At 47.4% G+C, this 23156-nt stretch overlaps 1 protein-coding gene across 1 annotated transcript in view; it reads right to left on the reverse strand.

The window, feature by feature from the left end:
* The window catches only part of SSU72 (SSU72 homolog, RNA polymerase II CTD phosphatase), a 255189-nt gene that overhangs the window by 184319 nt on the left and 47714 nt on the right, over nucleotides 1-23156 (reverse strand). The window lies entirely within an intron of this gene.

A 23156-nucleotide genomic window follows, 5' to 3' on the forward strand; every position in this document is an offset into this window, starting at 1 on the left:
CTTAGAATTACTAGTCTACTACACTCCTGCTGGCCTGTGAACAAGGACAGGTGTAGTATCGGGGCTTCAAACTTTCCTTCTTTCCAGATTTCACCTTAGTCGTTCAGGAGGCACGCCACACAAACACAGAGGCCAAACCTGCACTCCTGCGTATAGGTCTGTGGTATGGCATGCTGTGCCCGGCTGCGTGTTGATGCCAACGGCAAGGCACAATTCTTTGACACCCCTACAGACACCCTCATTTTATGTAAGCAATATGCCAAGGACTGCCCTCCGGCTTCTCGTGGCACCCTAGAACGTTCTCCACCAGATATACACCCCACAACAGCTTGAATCTGTTTCCACCAGACTGATTGGCAATAGAACTTCCAATCTGGATTGGCAAATCATGCGCTTTGATAGCGAGACTTCAACAGAATCTGATCTGTGCCCACCAGGTTGTGTAGCAACAGTTGGCTTTACATATTTTCAGTATTAAATCTGCTTTTACAGATCGCATGATGTTTTTTCCATTGTTCACTTTAGGGACATGTTGCCGCAGCGTTGCTCTTCCCAGTGATTTATACCGCACTGCTCATATCTCTATTGTTTGGGAACTTGTTGGATAGAAATATGAGGATTCACTGGGCCTTAATAGGCCTGGTGTGAGGGTTAGATGGGAGAGTTTTCTTGGTTTGAATGTGTTTGTGTTAGTCTCTATTAAAATACCTACTATACTGGCTGCCTAAAGCTTATTTCCACAATAACAGTTAACACTGAATAAACCCATAACAGCAGGCTCCATGGTCGAGATCCCACTCATGACATGGAACATCTAGGGCATTAATAACCCCCGTAGGGGGAAAACAGGCAATGCAATATCTCACCTAACATGGTGTGAAAATAGCATTTCTGCAAGAGACTTCTTCCTCCTGGCACAAATACATTTTCCTCGAACTGGGGCCCACATCGTTACTTCTCCACATACAGCAGATATTCATGAGGATTCTGTATACTGATCCATCTCTCAATTCCGTTTACCACTACTTTGCTACATATCCGCCACCCTCATCGGTGTAACTCTCACAGGATTCTTGGCAGTTTAGGCTGCACTGCTGCTTAATGTTTACGATCCAAATGTCGACTCTCCAGAAGTCTTCAGTGGTCTACAAGGACGCAGTGGGTCAGGCAGACACAGATCATATCATACTAGGGGGGAAATCTCAACATATGCTTAAACTCCTCCTTCGAGTCAACGGCTCCAAATCGCAGTAGCAAACAGATCGCTATGCGTCCTGCAGAATATGTACACTTCCTGCTCTCTTAAAGAGAAGCTTGACACTATCATGCTGTGAACCCTGGACACAGGTTCTACTCATGGTCACGCAATACATGGGCAGCTTGAACTACTGGCTGCTCTCAGTGACAGTCCTCCCCTGGCTGGGAGACGTGACCAATCTCCCACACACTCTTTTGGACCGTGCCCCAGTTCGGACTGTTTTCACCATCGCTGGTGGTATGGAGCGCAGTTGGCACTTCCCCGGTAATGTACTTCATTATGTCGTCTTCAGGGAGGAACTACGCACCGCCACAGTAGAGTACTTTGAACTCAATGCCTGATCAGTGACAACACATGGCACCCTCTGGGAGGCCTTTAAGGCCTACAAACTGAGGCATATGTATTTCTAAGCATGCCAGAATCCGGTGTGACATACAGGGTTCGCGCTTGCAAGTCGAGAAAGCCCAACAAGACCTTGACGATTCTGCCATACAGCAAAATGACAGCCCACAATCACTGAACCATGCATCTTTGATGGACGAATTTTGCGACTTGCCATACCGAGAGGTGGCCCACTTGGGAAAATATGCCAGGGCTAGGTGTTACAGTGAGAGCGACCGCCCGGGTAGCATGCTGGAATGTCTGACTATGTGGGGGCTACATCCCTTAGCTCATGCTCGACAGCATGACAAGTGTCACTGACAATGGCACTGTGCTTGCTGAGCTCACAAGGTACTAGACCCGTTAATACACCTTGCGTTCCTTGGGGGCAGTTGAGGATATTGCAGATAGGCTCTCAGAGATAGCAATGGTTTGGTTCCCCACGCTAAAACAATTTCTCAGTGAACCGATCACTGCAGAGGAAGTGACCAACGCTATAGAGTCCCTGGATGGGTCCAGGGCACCTGGACTGGATGGCCTCATGGGCGTTTTCTATAAGGCCTACAAACACCTTGTGCCACATCTACTGGCCATGTGTGCAGAGTTACTTGATGCCGGTGTCTTGCACCTCCACTATCAGAGAAGCTGTGATCACATTATTATTATTGAAACCCAGTGAAGATCGACTTCAATGTCAATCCTATAGACCGCTTTCACTGTTAAATTTTGAGAAGATTCTTGCCAAAATTTTAGCAACCCGGCTCTCTCTCCAACTAGAAACCATAACTTTGCCCTTGCAGTCCGGTTTCATTCACCACAGTTCTACATTTACGTACATAGTTTTCGGTCTGCCATTAAATTCCTCGAGGTCCCTGCTGTAGCAGCATGTCACTGGAGTGGCCTTTTCTGCTTGCAATGCTCCCGAAACTAAACTCATCCCGGGGGTTCACATCTCTCATTAGGTTCCTTTTCTCAGAGACAACAGATTGCATTAGGGCCAATAATTCATTCCCCATTCAAAATAGTTAGGGGGGACGAGATGGTTCATTATGGCCATGGATCCACTGGTCTAGCATTTACAAGAAAAACACCTACACCGTGGCCTACCACTCTCAGCCGCCCCCTTGCTCCTCTTGTTTTATGCCAATGACATTTGTCTGCTTGTGCGCCGACAAGCAGACAATGTAGCTCCCATGGAAGACTAGATTCTAAAATTTAATCTCTTTAGGCCTTCAAATAAACTGGGGAATATCAAAGTTGTTTTCACCCACTGATGACACCAGGGGAGTTTTGATACCCACTGAAGTGGTGTGAAAAGAGTCAAATAGCTGGGCATCACAGAGCACCGTGATAAAGAACAGGTCCTTCGGTTAAACCACAGACCAGACGTTGACCGTTTGACGACAAATCAAGAGTTGGATACGTCCGCCTCCATGGCTGGCCGCATATTCAGTATTAAAATGGTGGTCCTCTCCCCTTTTTTATATCAATTTCTTAACATTACCATCGCCCTCACCAAAGCTTTTACACCACACTTCGAAATCTCCTTTTAAGATTGGTCTGGGTAGGCCCCAGACCTCATGTGGAATGGGAGCCCTTAGTGCTCCCATACAAACATGGTGGTTTTGGGGTACCAAATCTCAGACTTTACTTAGTTGCTCAATGCCAATACGTGCACCACTGGTATCATAGGGACACGCACATTCACATTGGATAATCCTGAGTGTGACCAAGTGAGAGGAATCCCGCTACGCTCTCTCCTTCCCCAAGGGATCCCCCTTGCCCCTACAAGTATTCAAACTATCTACTACTTGGTGGGCTTGGCGAAAGTTTCAACTACCGAGTGATGAACTTCTATATTCTCCTTTGCTAATCACTTGACGATCTTTAATCGCTACACCCAACCCTGGAGTCCCTTATGAACAACATACTAGAAAAGTATGCACTACACATGTTCGGGGATCTTTTCCCAGATGCCCATGGTCTTTCCTACATTAAGGATGCATGCTTTGCATTGTGATAGGTGCACACTACACTGCCCTTTGCTCTCAAATCTCCTTCTACCCAGTAGCCCCTGCGAGGTTCACCCCACTAGCCACACTGATCGATGATAGACTGGGTGTAGGAAAGTAGGATCTTACTTGCATAGCCGCACTTTTTGCATGGTGTCAATCTTTTGACTGTAGTTCACTCGGATCCTGCTAACCAGGACTCCAGTGACAATGCTCTCTTCTCAAAATATACTGGTAAGTACTTTATACATCCCACAATCTACATAGTGGAGTACCATTATATGTACCTAGTATATGGTACAGAGGTACCAAGGCATTGGTCACCAGGGGTCTCCTATGGGCTACAGCATGTAGTGTGCCGCGCGCAGGAGCCCATAAAAACTGTCTGCGGAGCTGCCATTGCAGTCTGCATGCACCCTTCACTTCAGATATAAGATTTCCCTTATATCCCAGTCACTGCACTGCTAATCTTGCTCCTACCCTTTTGGTCAGAATCGTCTGCATGCGCCATGAGACTCTGTTGGACGTGATATGTGCGCAATACAAATATCCGGACTTGACTAAAACTTATAAGTCACTCCTAAGGTGGGCCCTTCAGTCCATGGGCAAAGTGCATAGTTCCAAGTGTGTGGGTACCCCTGCTCGAGCAGAGCAGGGGTGCCCCCACAAACTCAGACTCCATTTTCTGGGCTTTGTAAGTGCGGGCCAGCCATTATAAAGGTATGTATGGACACTGGCAAGTCGAGATGTCCAACTACATAATGGCTGCCCCAAACCTTGTTATGTTTGGTATCAAACATGTTAGAAGCAAGCAACTGTACTGATTCCATTGTTAGTTGCATGAGACCATGTACTGGAGGATCCTTAGAGAACAACCTAATAAATAACTGCGTAGCCTTGCAGGCCGACCCTAGACGGAGTTCTGCTTGCCTGCTGCTTAACTTCACTCGGGAAGTGGAAGATAAACAAAGGATTTCCAGCAGAGAGGTGTGACCACCTCTACTTTAGAATTAGGTAGAGTGGGTACGCTTCCGAACGCCAGATTGCACTGAACGACAAATTTGGTGCCCATGCATAAACCAGTTTTGCCCAGTTCAGGAGCCATTGCCTCCCGCTTTGGGGTGAACCTCCACAAATGGAAAGGGAAGCAACCACCCCATGTCCAGCACCTCCGGGTGGCCATTTGATCCTGAAAAGTTGAATCTTGGCCCCTGGCAGCACATGACTGGCTAGGACAGCTTCCCTGGCCCCCTCCGATAAGGGAGTGGGGGTCACCAGAGAAGATTTCCTTCCCCTTTTTAGATTTACTTAAGGTCTCCCCTGAGGGTGGGTCCTTAGATTTGTCCCAGCAACTTTTGGAAATGACTGCAGTCTTCTGAGAATTGATCACAAACTCTTCTGCTGGTGGACACTGGACCTTTGCTGTTCAAGCCAGGACCCATGAAAAGATTGCTCTTGTTACGAAGATTTCTGCTGCATCTTCGTCCCTGTGCTTTTCTGAAAGATACAACTCCGTGGCCGTGCATCCGCTGGGTCACAAAGGACTCCGCCTGCATCCCAGCCTGAAAGAATCTCCCTTGAAGTTAAGTAGTAACTTCACTGCATCTGCAGGCACCTAGACAACCGGTTTGCTGTTGTACCACAGACATCGCACAGATCTACAAGCCTACCATTTTTGTGGCACTCCCAACAAGCACAGCAAATGGTTGCATGTGAGAAAGGAGCGCAAGTTCTGGGCTGCCCAGCAGTTTGTCACATGGCAGACAATAGTCTGCAGACATGACATTCTTAAGACTGCCCAGAGACACCATTAATGGTGCCATTATCACTGCTAACATGATTTGCCCTAAAGCACCGGATCCTAGATTCAAGCAGCATATTACACTAGGCATACACTAGGCTTGCTGGAAGGGTGTTTGGCAATGAGCAGTCGTGTCATATGCAATCTAAAGTGAAAGTAAAGCTTTCCATCAGTACAATCAGCACTTGTGAAGCAGAAGGTTAAGGACACAATTTTACATAAAAATAAACTTGCGGGGGAGGAGCCAAGCCGGCAACCGAGATGGCCGCATAGACGCTCGGCTCCGTGAGCCCTCTCGCCCCGCGCATACATCCTGGCACTTACCCTGAGCCGTGACGGCATATTTAAGTAGGAGAAGGAGAACGATCACTTACCGTCTGCTCCGGAGATTTCTACGTGCAGCAGACCCGGAGAAATGTCCCCGACTGCTCTGAGGCCCTCGCGGTGCTGAGACCGGGGTGTCGACTGAGACGTGCAGCCGGCCGCGACTGCAACAACAGCGGCCACTGGTGGCGGTGAGGAGTCGGTCGGAGGGTGCCGGTGACTTGATGGACTGATGGCGGCAGTGACGGCCCAGTCCACTTAGCGGAGTGCCTTTAGGGGCTGCGTGGCAAAGCAGGTTCGAGGGGGGTGCACGATATCTGGCCCCCTACCCAGTTTCTGTGACCGGGCATAACCAAGGATTGCCCCCGGAATTGGCGGGCGGCTCCCGGGGAGCGGCAGAGATTTTGTTTAGCCCTTTGGTGACTCTTCTCCGGGGAGCCTGCCTTGCAGTTTTGAGTCCCGGTTGTGAATCCTGTAGCGCCCCGGTTTGGGGCCCGGTCCCTGAGGTGAGGTGAAGAGGGACGGGGCCGGACTGGCTAAGATGACGGCCGGCGCCCTCCGCTGCTGTGCGGATGAGATCGGGGTGCTGGCGGCGCGAGCGGGAGCCCACGTCCAAGGATGTATTGGCTGCTCTAACGATCCTGCACGAGACCCTGATCTGTAATGCTCGGGACTTGGGTAGAAGGATGGCCGCCATTGCTGTCCCGCCGTCCCAAACGGGCACAGTTCGATCTCAACGGAGTGCCGACGTGCCCGCTAATATGTCCATGAGGAGAGCTCCAGCTACGCCTAGGTTCCGGGAGCCGCCGCAGGTCCCAGCGCCTGTGACCGCTCTGGACAACACGGTTGTACATGTGTCTCTTCGGGGCACATGTTCAATTGGCTGCTGGGGAAACATCGCCGTTTTATTTCTTGGGCTGCCCCGGCGATGTCTCAGCGCTTGCCTGACTGTGTGACTCCTTTCTTGGATGGTAGGACTGTGTTCGGACTTTGGAATGCTCTCGGGGTCAACATCGACACTACCGGATTTCCGCCGTATATGCTCGGATGGGTTTGGGCTGCTGAATTCTTATGCAGCGGCGCCTCGGCCTGGTCCGCCCAGACCATTTGGACCCTCCACGCCGTTCTGTATACCGATTGATGAGTGGACGTATGTCGGTTCCATTGATAGACAAGGCCAGGGATGATACCGTCCAGAGTCTAGTGGACCTATTGCTGGCTGACGGTGCTTTGGGGACATTCGACCGGGATTATATTGCTGCTGTGGTCGGTGTTTGATGTTCTCCATGGATATTCTGATTTGCTTTTGGGACGTCTCCTGGGCGCAGGGGTAAGTGGTGTGTCCGGGTGGCAAGATCGAGGGCCCTCCTCCACTTTTTTTTTCTCTTCCTCTTTCTCCTCTTTTTCTATATTTCGGGTCTCCATTAGGGCGACAGGCACGCTGCTGGGGGGGGGGGGGGGGGGGGGGGGGGGGGGGGGGGTAGGCCATGGCCTTCTGCAGGGGTGCAGGGTGGGGGGTGGGGTTTGTTAAATTGTCCGTTATTTGTTTCTATGGCCCTTTAGTCTTTTTCCCCCTTTTTAGTGTCGTAGTTCTTCATGTTTCCTACAGTATGTTTCGTTTTGAGGGGTGGGGTTCAGATTTGCTACGCAACGGGTTTGTGCCTGCATCTATCGTGACTTGCGTACCTTACCCCCAATACTTCATTTGTATTTGTACTATTTGCGGATATCCTGACTTCTGCTCAGTATTTTAGGACCATGTATGACCGTTTGGCACTCTTTAATTTTCCTTATTATAAAATGAACCTTTATAATCCTGATTTCAAACCTGTACGTCTGACTACAAGATATGTCCTGGCATTTATATGACCCCTGTTTTCGAACTGCTATGACTTTCCACATTGCTTTGCTGTACCTCTGCTCTGACTAGCGGCCGGCCGGGGTGGTTGTAGGCCCATACTTGTAACTGCTTGAAATAATAATAAAGGTTCCCAAAAAAAAATAAAAAATAAACTTGCAGTCAACTGTAGCCACTTCCATGCTAAGGATGTGCATGAGCTGTCCAGCGCAGCAGCACTTGGGTGCTGCGGATGGCTTCAGCAAGTCCTCACCAGCACTTTTTTTTACCCCCAAAAGGAAAAAAAGTGTAGGGGCTGCTCACAGTGATCCCATTCCAGAATAGGTACATCATTCTTTCTGCTCCCACTCGGGGGTGGATTGAGGGTATTTACGCAAAATCAGCCACCGAGGGGCAAAGCCCACTAGACACCAGGGATTTAAACATGGCGCCAAAATAAATAATAGTATAGGGTGTCACAATCTGGCATACTACTAATACAATTGGGCAATAGCATTTCTGCCTCACGCCGTGGACTAATGCATTCCCACCCCATAGTAAGAGGGGAAATTGTGATCTCTTTGGATTTTCTTTAACATCTGGGCAGCAGAGTGGGGCTCAATTCCAATATTGTCCAACTTCTAAGCTGAATGGACTCGCTGTTTAGGCTTGGGTCAGCTGCCACTTAGGGAAAACTACCAAACCTGGGCATTTCTGAAAACTAGACAACTGGCAGTTCAGGATGGTGTGCCTTCATGAAATTCTTAACCACAATGCCCTGCAAATCTGACTCAAAACCCAAGTTTTTCTTGCATTTCTATGACGTAAATTTCCAGACACCACAGCGATCTACAAAATTACCACCCACTGTTTCTGCAGATAAGAATGCTACCCCACTGGTGTGGTGGGGCCTAGCCCTCGTAATATAAAAGTTGTAAAAGGGCAACTTATTAAACCCAGGCAATTCTGAAACCTAGACACCCAGAAAAGCCCAGAGTACTGCGCCTTGCATGGATCCAACATTTTCTTACCCACAATCTCCTGCAAATATCTAACGTTGACTAAAACCACATATTTTCTTTGTATATGTAACACACTTCTTTAAACCACAGGGGGGTTCAACTGGTTGGTTAGAATTTCATCACTGCAGATTCCAGAGTTGAAGTCACAGAAATTCAAGGGAAAAAGAATGTAGGCAAAGTTTGAAGTTTGCAGAACATTGTGGGTAAGAAATCATCATATGATGCACCTAAGGCACACCACCATGGACTCCCCTGTGTCTAGTTTTCCGAAATGGGTTTGGTAGGATTCCCTGGGTGGCTGACGAATCCTGGGCCAAAAACTGCAATTAGCCCCACTGACAAATCAGGTAATTTTTGCAACAGAGAAAGCGACTACCAGAACTTGAGATCACAGAAATGTGATGAAAAGGTTTTTTTTGTTGAAGTTTGAGGTTTGTGAGCGTTTCTGAGTAAGGAAACCTGGTGAGAGCCATACAATTCCCCCGATCATGGATTACTCCAGGAGTACAGTTTTAAAAAATGTCCATGTTTGTTAGTGTTCCCTAGGCGACGACTGAGCCGGGGCTTGAAATCTGCTTTGCTTTAAACAAACAAAAAGGCATATATGGACAAGTGAGGTACGATTTTCAGGGCTCGCCTAGCGTCGCAGCGCGCATGCACTGTCGCTCTGTGAGACTTTGTGGATGAGGAGCTTTCAGAAGGGGACTTGAAGCCACGCCCCTCATTTTAATTGGCTGGCGTCATGGTTTATGTAAAACTGTGGCCTCCAATTGGAACTGAGGCTTTTTGGTTGCCGCCCTTTCCCCTTTTCGTCCAGCCAATATGGACTGGATTGTCTGCCTTCGGCTGTCGTGAGGCATTTTCTTTATCCACAGGGGACATGTAGTGGGGGGATCATGTTTCCGACCACTTGTTCCCACTGTAGGCAGGCGTAACGCGTATGGCGGGCTTTCACTTCCTTTTTTTTATTCGCGCAATGGCTTGGAGACAACTTGTTATATGGATCTACAGGAAGGCATTGTGTTTTTCCAGACATGTTGCCTTCTGCTGCCAGGCAGTGGGGCGAAAAGGTCACCAGAGTCCTCTGAGCAAGTTAGTCAGGCAGCTTCTTGGAGCCAGACTTCAGATCTTAATATGTGCTCTGCCTCTGTCAATAGCCGTTATTGTGTGCATTTGTAGCACAGGATTTACATTAAAGCCAGTGTTAGACCTGGCACCATTGGCGTGGGTCTCCCTTCCATTTTTGTTGCCTGACGTGTTTTTGCTGGTGTTAGCTGCTCAGAGCACTGTGCCAGTGCCACAGTGCAAGTGCTCCCTGTGTACATTCCTATATTGATTGGATTCCATGATTGGCTTATTTGGTTTACTGTCAGACCCTAGTACAGTGCACCAGGGGTGCCCAGGGCTTGTAACTCAAAATGCTGCTAGTGGGCTTGCAGCACTGGCTGTACCACCCACCGAAGCGGCCTTGTAAAATATGTCTAAGGTCTGCCATTGCAGAGCCTGCGTGCAGTCTGGTACTGTCATGCTGACTGGGCGAGTGCACCCACTTGCCAGTCCCTAAACCTTCATATTAGTCGCCCCTATGGTAGGCCCAAGGGCAGGGTGCATTGTAAGTATGAGGTAGGACAAGCCCTGATGCGTGTGGCATGTCCCAATAGTGAATTACAGCCATTTTCGGTTTTCACTATTGCAAGGCTACCTGTTCTCATAGGCCAGAATGGGCTGTTAGAATTGTTACATTCTAAGATCCTAACAGACTCAGGGAACATGGTAGAGATTAGAGTTTGGTATGCCTGAACTCAGAATAATAAAATACATCTTTTAGTAAAGTTTACTTTAATATTCTGTGTTTGCAAATACCACTTTTAGAAAGTAGGTATTTGCTTGCCTAACCATTTCAGCCCACCTCTACTAGGATGTGTATCTGCTGTCTGGTTTCTGAGAGTGACAGGGCTGGGGAATTCCAGGAGACAGGCTGGGACAGCCCGGTGGTGAATAGAGAGATTTACATTCAGATGGGTGGGAGTACACCTGGGTTCTAAATAGGACTGTGCCTTCCCACCACAATGCTGGCTCCACCCCCTGTGGAGCATCTGATGTCTCTGCCCTGCACACTGAATAGAAAAGTTAGAGTCATGTCAACAAAGTGTTCAAGAACTGGACTGGACTAGGCAAAGGCCCCCTGGCCTCAGAACAAAAGATTAGGGGTATAAGTATTGGGACCCTGCTCCCAAGAAATTAGATCCTGCTTTGACACGAAGAAACCTCTGCCCGACGAGAAGGAACTGGGTAAGCTGTCCTTGACCTGTGGGATTGGCCTGCAGTGGTTGCCTTGCTGCTGAAGGAGAGGAGAAAGACTACAAAGACTTTATTTTCCACTTGTGCTTAAACATCTCCAAGGGCTTGTGAGTGAGCTTGCCCCCTGAACGAAGTCCCAGAACCATAGGAGTTCACCCACCTTGAGGAGAGCTGCTGGAGACGCGGATTTCCCCGTAGCGCTGAAGCAGGGAGCGCCTCGTAATGATCAACTCGTACACTGGGAAGCCCCGTGCCAAGCACCCCGCCTCGAACAACGTGAACTGTGGCCCCCAACAAGCCGTAGCTCGCACCGTGAAAGGAGGGCTCGTCTGCCTCGAACAACGTGCACTGTGGCCCCCAACAAGCCGTAGATCGCACCGTGAAAGACGGGCCACGCACCGCACATCGCTTTAACTCCCTTCGAACCGCACCGCTCAACGTGCTCCCTGGCGCTGGTCTTGAGTCTGCAGCGTGTAGAGCGGCTGGGTACGTCTCACACAACCCGCAGTGTACTGTCCACCTAGCACCGCGCTCAAAGGATTAAAAGGCGCCAGCTCTCAAGGTACGGCTCAACAAACATCGACAGCACAAAGCACCGTCTCCTCGAACAACGCGGCTCTGTGCCCCAACGAGCCGTAGCTCGCACCGTAAAAGGCGTGCAACGCTTTTGGTTTTCACCGCATCGCCCGTGACGATCTCTTCAAACTAAGGTGCTGTGTACGACTCGCACTCCGTGGTTGAGCGCATCGGACAGAAGCATCCGCTGTGCGTGTTAGACTCTTTGGGTTCATTTCACAAACGTAAGGGCCGAACGAAGGAATACGAATCGCAGACTTTAAAACTACGCATTTAGAAAGAACATTTTATCGTAACCAGTATTGTGGGTCATTTTTGTCGTTATTTGGTCTTGTGCTAAGTGTCTATATAAAAATAACTGTTATAAACCTAGTGTGTTGTCCATTTGTGGTGTCACTTGATTACTGTAGGAGTTCACAAATGCTTAACCTATAACGCCTCTGAAATAAGTCTTGTCTGCTCGCGCCAAGCTACCTAGAGGGTGAGCAGGGGTTATTTTAAGAGAGTAATCCCCTTATCCGGACTAGATCAGAGGGTCCAGCTTGCCACAAGTATCTACCTGTGCCAACCAGTGACCCCCAAATCTAACAGCCAGCGACATCTTTCAGGCATAATGAGCACCTGTTTTGGGTAACATGCCAAAACACGAAGAGTGCACCCTTTGATCATGCTAGTGGGCAGTAATGACAGACTTCTCAGCTCTGGGGCGACACTAAGCCAGCAACATAACTTGGAATCAGGTAGGACTGCGATCCTCGCCCTACGAACCCAGACCACGGCACCTACGGGTGGGGGGTTTAAAGCAGTCTTAGCCCAGTGGATCTTGAACGCCTGCTTCGCACCCTCCACATTGTACATTCTCCCCTGGTTAGGTCCTGTAACGTGTACAGACAAGTTCCTCCGAGAAGCTTTTGTTGCGGGCAGGAGGCGCTACAGACGTGAGGTCAAGGGTGGCAGTGGTTGCCAATCACCCCTTCCAGGCACTCCTCTTGTACACTGCCACCTCATGCTCACACACCCAGCCCAGGGTGCTCCTAGTTTTGACCTCTACCCCAGAGCACCCAGGCAGACTAGTTCAGGGAGGAGCGCTTGCCTCACTGTTGCTCGAGGGGGAGGGCCTGGAGGCCTCGGCAGAAGGGCTGGGGAGGAGGGAGTATGTAAGAGGGTTTCACTACAGCGGGGACCAGAGGCAGGAGACACGGGGGGCTGGCATCACTCGCAGGCGGTGGAGCAGCCTCTTAACCTTCGCTTCGTCCTCAACGCCATCGTAAGTACCCCCCCCCAGTGGATCTTTCACTGACGTCTGGAGGGACTCAGTGTGGGGTCAGAGAGAGAAATAACGCAAAGACTTAAAACTGACCTAAATCGTCTGTGCTGTGTACTAACACCAAGCAGAGGGGCTGACTTGGGGTAAGCCCCCCCCGCCCCGCTGCTCCAGGATGGCACAGTGGGATATTGTTTATGTAACTACTCATTCGCACCCAACCATCCTCACTTATCACTCCATGACTTGTGCTTGTTGTTCACCCTGCACAGCGCTTCGATGCCCATGTTACAGACCACCACATACACACATCTTCCATTCATTTACAAGTGTAACGTGCACACAACACAGCCTTTACTTTTCTTTCTGTTACACATTTCAATATTTGAACCGTGACTCAGACCCCAAAGTTTACAATGAATAAATGGATGAAATTTGGTCCCAACACCCATTCGGTTTAAAAGGCTACCTAGAGCCAGCAAGCTGACGAGCTTTGGAGATGCACCTGTGTGCCTGTGAGTGGTACTGTGACCGGAGAGAAACTTGGCAGCATTTCCAGCAACCCCAGATGAATTTTCTTTGCTCTCCAATACTGCTGCTCTCTACTGATTAAGAGCTCAACCCAGAAACACGTGTCTAGAGATATACAGCAATGTCTGCACCAACTTTGATGAAAAACGCCAGCAAATTGTACTGCATTTACCAGGATGCAAAGGGGCGAACTGTGCTGGGACTGTGAGGCAGTGTGCCTCCCAACCCCCATTCTGAATGTTGGTTTGTTACTTGTAATAAATACAAATGATTGACAGCTTCCGCAAATCACAGTCACTGTCAAACACCTTCAAACGAGAGTCACTTTCGCCATCTCCTCGCACGTTTTGCAGATGCACTATGTATTCTGGGACTTGTAGTTTTCCGTTCTCATTACATATGTGCCTAAAAGAGAACAGAGTGTAGCTTAAAATAGCCGACCCATTCGCACTGTAAGTGCACAATCTCCTGCACCTGTGCAGTGGTGTAATTTGACTCCAGGACTTCTTGAGGGTGACTTCACAAGTCTGGGTTTCTACAACAGTTTGAAGAGCAACTGCCAAAGCAAGGCACCAAACAAATGTTGGCACATGTTGAGGTGTGCAGGTCTGCACTCCCATAAACACACAACCTAGTGGACAAACAAAATGGTGGGTGCTCGCATCATAGAACACGCCCACACCCTGCTCTCAACGGGCCTGCCCATTATCTCCAGAAGTGGGCGAGTGAAAGTCAGTCAGATAAAGATGTGTGTGGTGGCAAGAGGAGGGAATTGTACTAGCACGAAAGCAAGGCAAAGGCTGGGTGGTATCTTATAACGTGCATCCAAGTGCCATTAAAAATTACAAGACAGCAAACCCCTCAAACGTCAATTCTTAAGCCGGCCAGTAGCCAACCAGAGCATGGACACAGCCCAAGAAATGTGGCAAGCGTGCTGCATTGCAGGCGCTAGGGAACGGCGCTGCAATGGGAATTTGCACATTTCATAAGTAATATCTGCACACATCTGGCCCTGTAAGCAGTCGAAAGCAAATAATGTACATATTAAAGTCAGAAGGTACACCGCATTTAAAACGATCGGGACAAGAGCGTCAAGATACTGAAAAGAGGTCCTTGTCCAGTTTACATTCAGTCTCTTCATCGTGGAAAGATTCGGAACACAGGCCACACGCGTTCCTTCACATAGTCAACGTCCTGTGCCCAAGCAGGGCTAAATTAATTAGAGCAAATCCAGGTAATAAAAAATAAAAAAATAAAAAACGCAGAAACATACATTTACGGAGACATGCTAACATTCAAAAGGTATGCACACATATGGACAAACACGCACACAAAGAACAGAATCACAAAGGCACAAAAATACACAATCAGGGCCAGCCACAACACTCACGCATTCAGGCATATATGGTGACAAAAACACAACAAAGAGTGGGACAAAAACACCAAGGCGCAGACCACACACACACACAGACACTGACAAAGAAGCCCACAACAGACATTCTACCACAATCCTGCAATGTTCTGTTCTCCCTGTGTGATGTCCTGAGAGTAATGGAAGCTTGCACTTTTGTGCTGTAATGTACCTTTTGTGACTGAAGCTTATGCGCTATTGTCTGTGTTGCTTTTTCGGTGTGTGGTGAATTAAGCTTGCATCGATGCTGCCTAAACTGCATTTATCTGTGTGAGCGAAGCATACACTGCTCCTGCCTGCGCTGTGCTTGTTCAATGTGCGAGTTAAACTAAGCGTATCTGCTTCTTGTCTCTGCTGTACCTGTTTGGGGTACGAGGAAAGCATGCCTGCTGTATGAGAGTGTGCAGATCTATGTATACATGTTTTAAGTATCCCCTGCTCCTGCCTTTGTTAGAACTGGTACCTGCAGGATTAAAATACGCTTTGTGCATAGGAGCTTGTGACTAAGTACAAGTGAGTGAAGTTTACACACTGTTCTGTCCTGTGGCTGAATTGCAAGACCGGATGATGAATGCACTTCAAATAGTTTTATTTATATATAATGCCCAGTTAAATAATAGTTTAACAAATCAAATACATACAGAAGCATGTGATAACAAGACCAAAGATTTGCTGGGTGAGTTCTTTTGTTCCTGTATTTTGCATATCATATGTTTTGCCCCTAGTCACATGCAAGGCTTGGCCTTCTTATGGATGTTAAAAGGGATGACAGCAGGTCCACCTGTTCAATATTAGGTGCTGATGCCATAGGATAAAGCAGTTGAGGCCTGTCTTAAGGGTGGAGGGCCCCCACCCCCACCTTTTTGCAAACATGAAGAGTGTGAGTCAGGCTGAACAAAATCCAGCACAACAGACACTTCATGTTTGGGCCAGGCAGCCATGTGCTGTGCATGCGCTAAATGTGCAGTCGCTTGGTTGCCAGAGCCGAAGTCTGCCAGGCTTAAGATCTCACAGCACTGTGAAAAGCGCTCAGAGGTCTTCCTCCTCATGAGGGGGGCAACATGGACAGACGGGGTAGTCCATTTTAAGCCTTAGGTGCCCAGGCCTGACTGTTCATTAGTGATGCCTCGTCAAAGAGTGGGATAGGGTCAGCAGTCTCACAGACCCCATCCAACTTTGTGACGAGTAACTGACTGCTGCCTCCTCTCCCTGATTGAAGCATAACAAGAGCAGCCAATGAAAGGAGGCAGCAGTCAAAATCCCCCAGGAATCACCAAGGATGCCACTTGACGGCACCACGGTCTGGGGTATTAAAATGTTTAATGCATTAGATTAATGTGATAAAAAAAACAATAAAAGTCAGTATCATTTACAATACAAAACTTACTAGTACCACTGCAATGCAATAGATTTCGCAATTACAACAAAGTGAGCTATTGCCATTTTGCATTACACCATTTGATTAATGCTTCACAAAGGAGAAAACAAAAACAACATTTACAATTCCAATAGTTCAAAACAATGTCAGTCGTGGGGGGGGGGGGGGGAGGGGGGGCTACAGAATAGTAGAAAGGTGTCATTACTTAACAGAATTCTCTGCATTAGTGCCTTCCAAGTGAAAATCATTGTATCATCATGGTGTGTCATTTTCTACTCATTTCAATATTTGAATTTTAACAGTTTCTTTGGGAAAACCTTCAGGGAGCTATACGAATGACCCCTTGCTGAATTCGTAATTGTATCTAATTATCGGAAACCTACTGCTTAAAAGGATCGCCTATGGGTTGCACTCCAGTTTCCACCAAAAACTGATAGTCAATTGCATGCACAACAAGCATTGGCATAGCCAATAGGTCTCGCCTTTGGGACCTTATAAGTGTTTGGCCATGCAACACTTGATGTTGCACAAAGGATATTGTGCTGGATAACAAAACACTTATAAGGTCCCAATGGCGAGACCCATTGGCTATGCCAATGCTGGGTTCTTTTTTGATCACATTCCCCACTTCTACCACTGGCCATCTTATCTGGTCACTAGTGAAGGTGGAGAGAGAGAAAGAAAAGAGCACTGGTCCTGCTGTGCCTTACATACAAGATCAGAGCAACTTGACACAGATGCAGGAAGGAACAATTTATTGTTCAAGTGGAATGAAGTGCATTTTTATCACTGGATTGATTAAGTTTAGGCTTCGTGGAGAGGGTGGAATCCATAATAACTCCAAAGTTTCTTACTTCTGTTAATGGTGGTGATGCTACATGTTCCTGGGGATGTTGTCCACAGATCATAGTTCTTCTAATCTGTGCATGTGCGAATCTCAGCTCTAGATGTGTTGACTATAAGGTGAGGTGTTATCATTCTGTGTTTTATAGCTCAGAGGCGGTTACCTAGTTGTAAGTTTCCAAGACTCCTAGGATTTTGCAGTTCTAGAACAATGTGTTTATCATCAGCAGAGATTTTGCATGTGAGGTTAAAGGATTTGATAACATCCAATAATGGACTTAGGTACACATTGAAGAGAAGTGGTCAAATGATCGAGCCGTGAGGTACTCCTGCCTTCATGTTGTACATTGGAATGGGAATGTCCATTATGTGGCTGAAATGAGTATGATCTTTGCCCTCAGCTCCACAGAACTAGCATATGAACATTTTTGTGATGTTTGCCCCAGGGTAAGGAGAATCGTGTCTGTACTTTGAAGGCTTGTAAGAATGGACTCCCCTTCCTCCTCATGACCTCTTTCGTCCCCTGCAGCTGACAGTCCTCTTCCTACTGCTCTTATATACAGAAAGCCCCCTGCACTCAAATACAAGTAAAGCAAAAGATGTGTCCAGTATGACACTACAAAAGAACAGTCACAAATGCTAGAGGAAAAACAGGATAATGTCTTCCAGATGTTTCTTCATTTAACACTTTAAAGGCTAGCCGGCACGTGTTTCGTCGCGACGGAATATAAATTCCGCGACTCCTCAGGGCTTACGGAATCGTATTTCCTATGAGGTCGTGCAGCCGGTGAGAATTCCAACCCGGCTAGACTCTGGACCTGGTTGTCGTGGTGGTTCAAGTACTGGGAAGCACGATGGAGATTCCCACAAGAATCTGGTCGGGTCTTTCGGTGGTTGCCACTGCAGTAAAAGCGATGGAAATGGATCCAATATAGGACTCGAGTGCAAGTACTAGTAGGGTCTTTTGGTGGGTAAGGGCCCCTTTCTTTGTAGGAGTGGACCCGCTCCTCTGATTCACAGGAGCGAGCATCTGCACTGCGGGTTGAAGCAATGACTTACACGCTTCACTATTAGATCTCCTCACACTGGTGTTTCCTTTTGTTACCTTACCCACCAAAAGACCCTACTAGTACTCGCACTCGAGTCCTATATTGGATCCATTTCCATCGCTTTTACTGCCGCTGCAACGACCGGAAGAAACGACCAGTACTCCTACTCGAGTCACTTTCTTGTGGGAATCTCCATCGTGCTTCCCAGTACTTGAACCACCACGACCACCAGGTCCAGAGCCCAGCCGGGTTGGAATTATCACCGGCTGCGCGACCTCACAGGAAATACAACGATTCCGTAAGCCCTGAGGAGTAGCAGAATTTATATTCCATTGTGACGAAACACGTGTCGGCTGGCCTTTAAAGTATTAAATGAAGAAACTTCTGGAAGATATTATCCTGTTTTTCCTCTAGTATTTGTGACTGTTCTTTTGTAGTGTCATACTGGACACATCTTTTGCTTTACTTGTATTTGAGTGCAGGGGGCTTTCTGTATATATGTCCCAGTGTGTTGTTTTCAACACACTAACTTAGAAGGGTTATAAGGCTTCCCCTTCGTCCTCTAGCACCATTGCCTACATCTTGCTAACAATACTTACGTCAGCTGAGGGCCCAGTATTTCCCCTAAGCCTCTAAAACCCTATCTCTCTGACTTCTCTTCCTACTGCTCCCCCTGCCTCTCCTTCCCAAATTTGCAGCACTCATCTCCCCCCAGCAGCCCCAGTGTCTCCTCCCCCCACCGTCCTCCATCTGTGCACACAGAGCCCTGCCCGCTCCCTCTGTGGCTTCCCCTCGTTCACCAGGAGCGGCGGAGGCCATTTTAAAACAGGAGAGCGATTAGGCGTCAGGGTTTCCGGGTCTGGGAGGGGGTGGGGGCTTCGGACGTGAGGTGCATGCGCTCTACGTGTTTACACTCGCAGGGCACTGAGGTACGTGCTGCTCCGAGGTAGGGGCAGAAGAGGCCACGTGCGTGGCCCACACTCTTGCCAGAAAATGGCTATTCAGTAAAAATATCAGTAGGAGTCCCGCTCACCTTCATGGAGATGGGGGAAGACACTAGGCAGGCAGATGGTGAGAAGGGGTGGTGAGTGAGGGGTGGGGCAGCTGGCAGGTACACGAGGACATAAGGAAAAGGGCTACACATGTGCTGAGCAAAAACAACGCACACGTAAACGTTAAGGTGGAGCAAATAAATAAAAAACCATCAGGGAGAAAAATGGGGAGAGTTGAAAGGGTCAAGGACGGAGAGGCAAGCGAAACTCAAGAAATGGGAAGGCGGATGACCTTAAAATGTAGGGAACTAGGGCATAATTTAGAGTTGGGGGAGGCATGGCCAGTCCATGGACCATGGAACAAGCAAAGGCGGCCTGGGGGGAGGGGGGAATGTGAAAGGGGAAGGAAGAACAAGGAGGAAACTAGGTCAGTAAGGGCGAGTGAGAGAAGAATGGGGTGGATGGGAAGCCAAAAAAGTGGAATAGGAAGGGCGGGTAGGGAAAGGAATGGCAGGCGGATCAGAGATGAAGGTCGCCTGAGAATCACTGAGACAGAGGAAACAAGTGGGAGGGGTGGGGGGGGGAGTGCGGCCGAGAGCAAGGACACGCAGCGTTTACCTTGCGGAAGGGAGCGCGATAATTGCCAACACATGGCGCCGCTGCTCGCTCCCGCAGGGGAAACGCCAAACGTGCACGTGTTGTGATACAAAGCAATGCAAAACATGAATGTTTCTGCCCAAAAAGCTGATCTGCGTAGGAGAGACCAAAAAATGAGGAAAATGAGGTACCCTTTTGAGAAAAAAAAAATGCCACAACTGAGAAAAAAAGTGTTTAATTCAGCTGTGCAAGTTTCTAAAAGCTGGGAAGATGGGGACTTTAGCACTGTGGATGCCTTTTTAGGAGGAAAACCCCCCCAGAAACAAACACTTTCTGCGGAGTACCTTTTCCCCCCAAAACACAAAATGTTTCTATAGTTTGGCTATTTACTGGGTCCAATTCAAGGCAATCTAGAAATCATGAGTACCAATAATAAAATTGACATACTAACACAAGGACTGAGAAAGACTATAGGCTTTCAGCAGCACCTGACCTACTGGCTTTGGGTGACATGTAATGTTTTCACAGGTTTTCTCAGAGTGTATTCCTCTCTCTCACCCTTTGCTTAAATCAACAGTTCAACGGGAGGTGGGAGGATCACATACGAACCCAGAAAAATCTTCAAGTAGCAAACTTGATACAGGCAAGTAACCTTATCCTCTTACAGCATGAATATCTTGTTTATTCTCAAGCTATGCAAAGATTATGTAGTGGTATTCCTTCCACTTGGGAGTTTGGTTTCAGTGTGCATTTGCAAACAGGTGGCTTAGACCCTTCTTGCCTACATGCGCTTCTCTATTAGAACATATAACTACACAGAACTGCTTCACAAAGGTATGATGGTTGACCATGTAACCACCATACAAATGTCATGTATCGATATGTTCGATATGAAGGCTGGTGTGGCCGTTTCTTTTGACATGTAGTGTCTGTAGTATTATACCCATCTGCATTTTTGGATGTTGGACAAAGGCTGGTAACTGTATGGAATAGTTCACATAGAAGATACTACCTTTGAGTAAATTTTTGGTTGGTCCTCTCAACACCCTGTCCTTGTGCATCTGTATGTGAGGTTTCTGCATGCATTGTCAGTGCCGAAGGCTCAATTATCCTGCATAATCAGGCGATGGCTATTAGAAATGAAGTTTTCCTTGTCTGAAACGTCAAGTCCCACCATGCGTATATACTCGAAGGCCGATTTCACAAGTTGTTCGCACCCATCGGTGCAGACATACTCTTTATCCCTTCTAGGAAACTTTTCATGACCGGTATGCTAAATATGCTTCTCCCTTATGTGCATCTGGTGTATGCTACTACTGCTAATAAGAATATCTTAAACGGTGAGTATAATAGCTTCTCCTTTAATGGGTGCATTAGGTACCCAAATAACAGCGCTGTCCCTACTGAAATGAATATTAAGTTCTATGTTCTGCATCAATGCATGAATCTGTTCCATTCTGCTGTGTAGAACTTGTCTCCTTGCTTCATTGCACTCATACATCTACATGGCAATCTTAAGTGACAGAAGCTATGCTGCTACGGCTTAGAGTGGCTAGTCCTGGAAGACTTGCCTCTCCATCTTGCATTGTTAGTAGATTCTGGAATGCCGGTAAACATTACCAGCATGATACATTTTCACATGGTCCAAATACCAAGTTTGTAGGATTTCCTGCTGTGCTTTCTGCACTTTCTTTTTTACTTAATCAATAAAACCGTACCATTCGATTGACAGGGAACTCATTTGGCCTAGGCAGTGTGCCCTTTGGGCTAGGCAGGGTGTAGGTTTATGGATACTAAGTCTTGGCATTTTCTGTTGGCTTGAGTTGCAAAAAGGTTTGTATGTGGTATCCCCCAATCTCGAATTACTTTTTCCTACTTTCAGTTCTAAATCTCCCTTGTGCAATGTAACATATTGCATGTACCATCTTGCCTGCGTAGTGTCTGCTTTAATTTTTGTGCATTTCTTGTAGATGTATTATCAGGAAATGTGTTATTAAAACTCAGATAGATCCATATCTCCTGTGCAAGCATGTATGCATGCAAGATTATAGGTCCATTGCCCGTCGTCCCCCAATAGGTTGAGCAGGAACATTGTTCCTGTGGTAGTCTGTATTTGTACATTTCTCCTATTGAGGTTTGTGGAAATCTTTCTTGTATGACTAGTCTGTTATAATGTTTAGAGGGGGCGGTTGCCCAATTGTTCAGTCAATTATATTTTCTATTCAATTCTCCATTGCTCTTCTGAACTTTTACTGCAACCGCTAGAACCTGACAGTTGTCTGTTGTAGGTGAAAATTGGCACTGAACAATTCTTGGATTGGTCTAAATTCTGTAAAAAGATTGAATACATGACACCATCATTTTCATCACTACCCCTTCTGTTAGGCAAGCTTACTCTCCTAATGCCAACTATTATAAATGATAACATTTCAAAAAGTGATGGCCTTCCCTTCCACCAAATTCAGGGTCACTACCAAGAAAACCTTTTATTTCACATGGGGTGGAAAATTTCTGCATGTTTGAGAAGAACCACAGTCTGTGTAACGTCTGGAATACTGTTTGCCTTTCCCAGCCAGTCTTCTGGGTAGGGGTGCATATGAATCCCTTGCTTTCTCTAAGTGAGCTGCAAGGGCTGATCAATATCTGCGCTGTGTTAAAGAGCACACATTAACAGGCAGTTCAGTCTCTCTACACCTGGAGGGATCCTCCCAACTTACAGGCATGTGGTATCAGCAGCATTTTTTTTTCAGTCACTTACTGCCTGTGGCCAAACCTCTGGGCATTTCCCCCAAGCTCTGCCTCGAAAGGGCTGTCATTTATACGTTTCTATATTCGAAGTGTGATTTCCTTGAAAGATGCTGGTTCTTTAAAGGCCTCCTTCCCATTGTCAATGATGTTAGGTAACATGGGCAAGAATTGAGTTTTTATGTGTGAAAGAAGTGGATTTTCCACATGTGCGCTTGCTGCTCTCCCAAATCAGCACTATAGCAATAATCAAGAAAGCAGCACAGAGTGAGAGGTTAACAGACAGTAATGAGCTGGAGGGAGACTAGTCACGCCATTCCTCTGAGGAAGTGTCTAAATCCTACCAAATGGCTTGCACTGAGGATTGCTCCAGGGTCTTCTAGCCCAAACCTTTCAGCACGCCTTCACAGCGTCCAAGTGCCATCGTGGAAGTGTGTTTCTTTCTGGCATCTCTAGGTCTCTTTTTTGGCAACTCTTCATTCATCCTGTGGCCTGACGAACATATATTCCATAAAATACTAATCAGGATCTCACTGCTCCTTTGCCATATCCTAGACAAGTGCTGCATCATGTGCCTGCCTCTTTTTATCTTATTATGAGATAAAGGCTAGGGAATCCTACCACCTTTGATGGTACATTTTTTGACCAAGTAGTTGAAGCACAATAGAAAAAACTAACTTCAGCAGGGGGTTTTCCAGTATTTTACCCCTTTGTGATGCTTATCTTCATTCCTGTTGATATCCTCAACTTTTTTGACTTTTCACCTTTTTGGCTTCCTTCTTCAATTATCTCCGATCAGGTACTGTGGATCACGCTTCTGAGCCAAACAAAGGA

This window comes from Lissotriton vulgaris, chromosome 5, assembly GCF_964263255.1.
Source record: "Lissotriton vulgaris chromosome 5, aLisVul1.2, whole genome shotgun sequence".
Classification (NCBI taxonomy): domain Eukaryota; kingdom Metazoa; phylum Chordata; class Amphibia; order Caudata; family Salamandridae; genus Lissotriton; species Lissotriton vulgaris.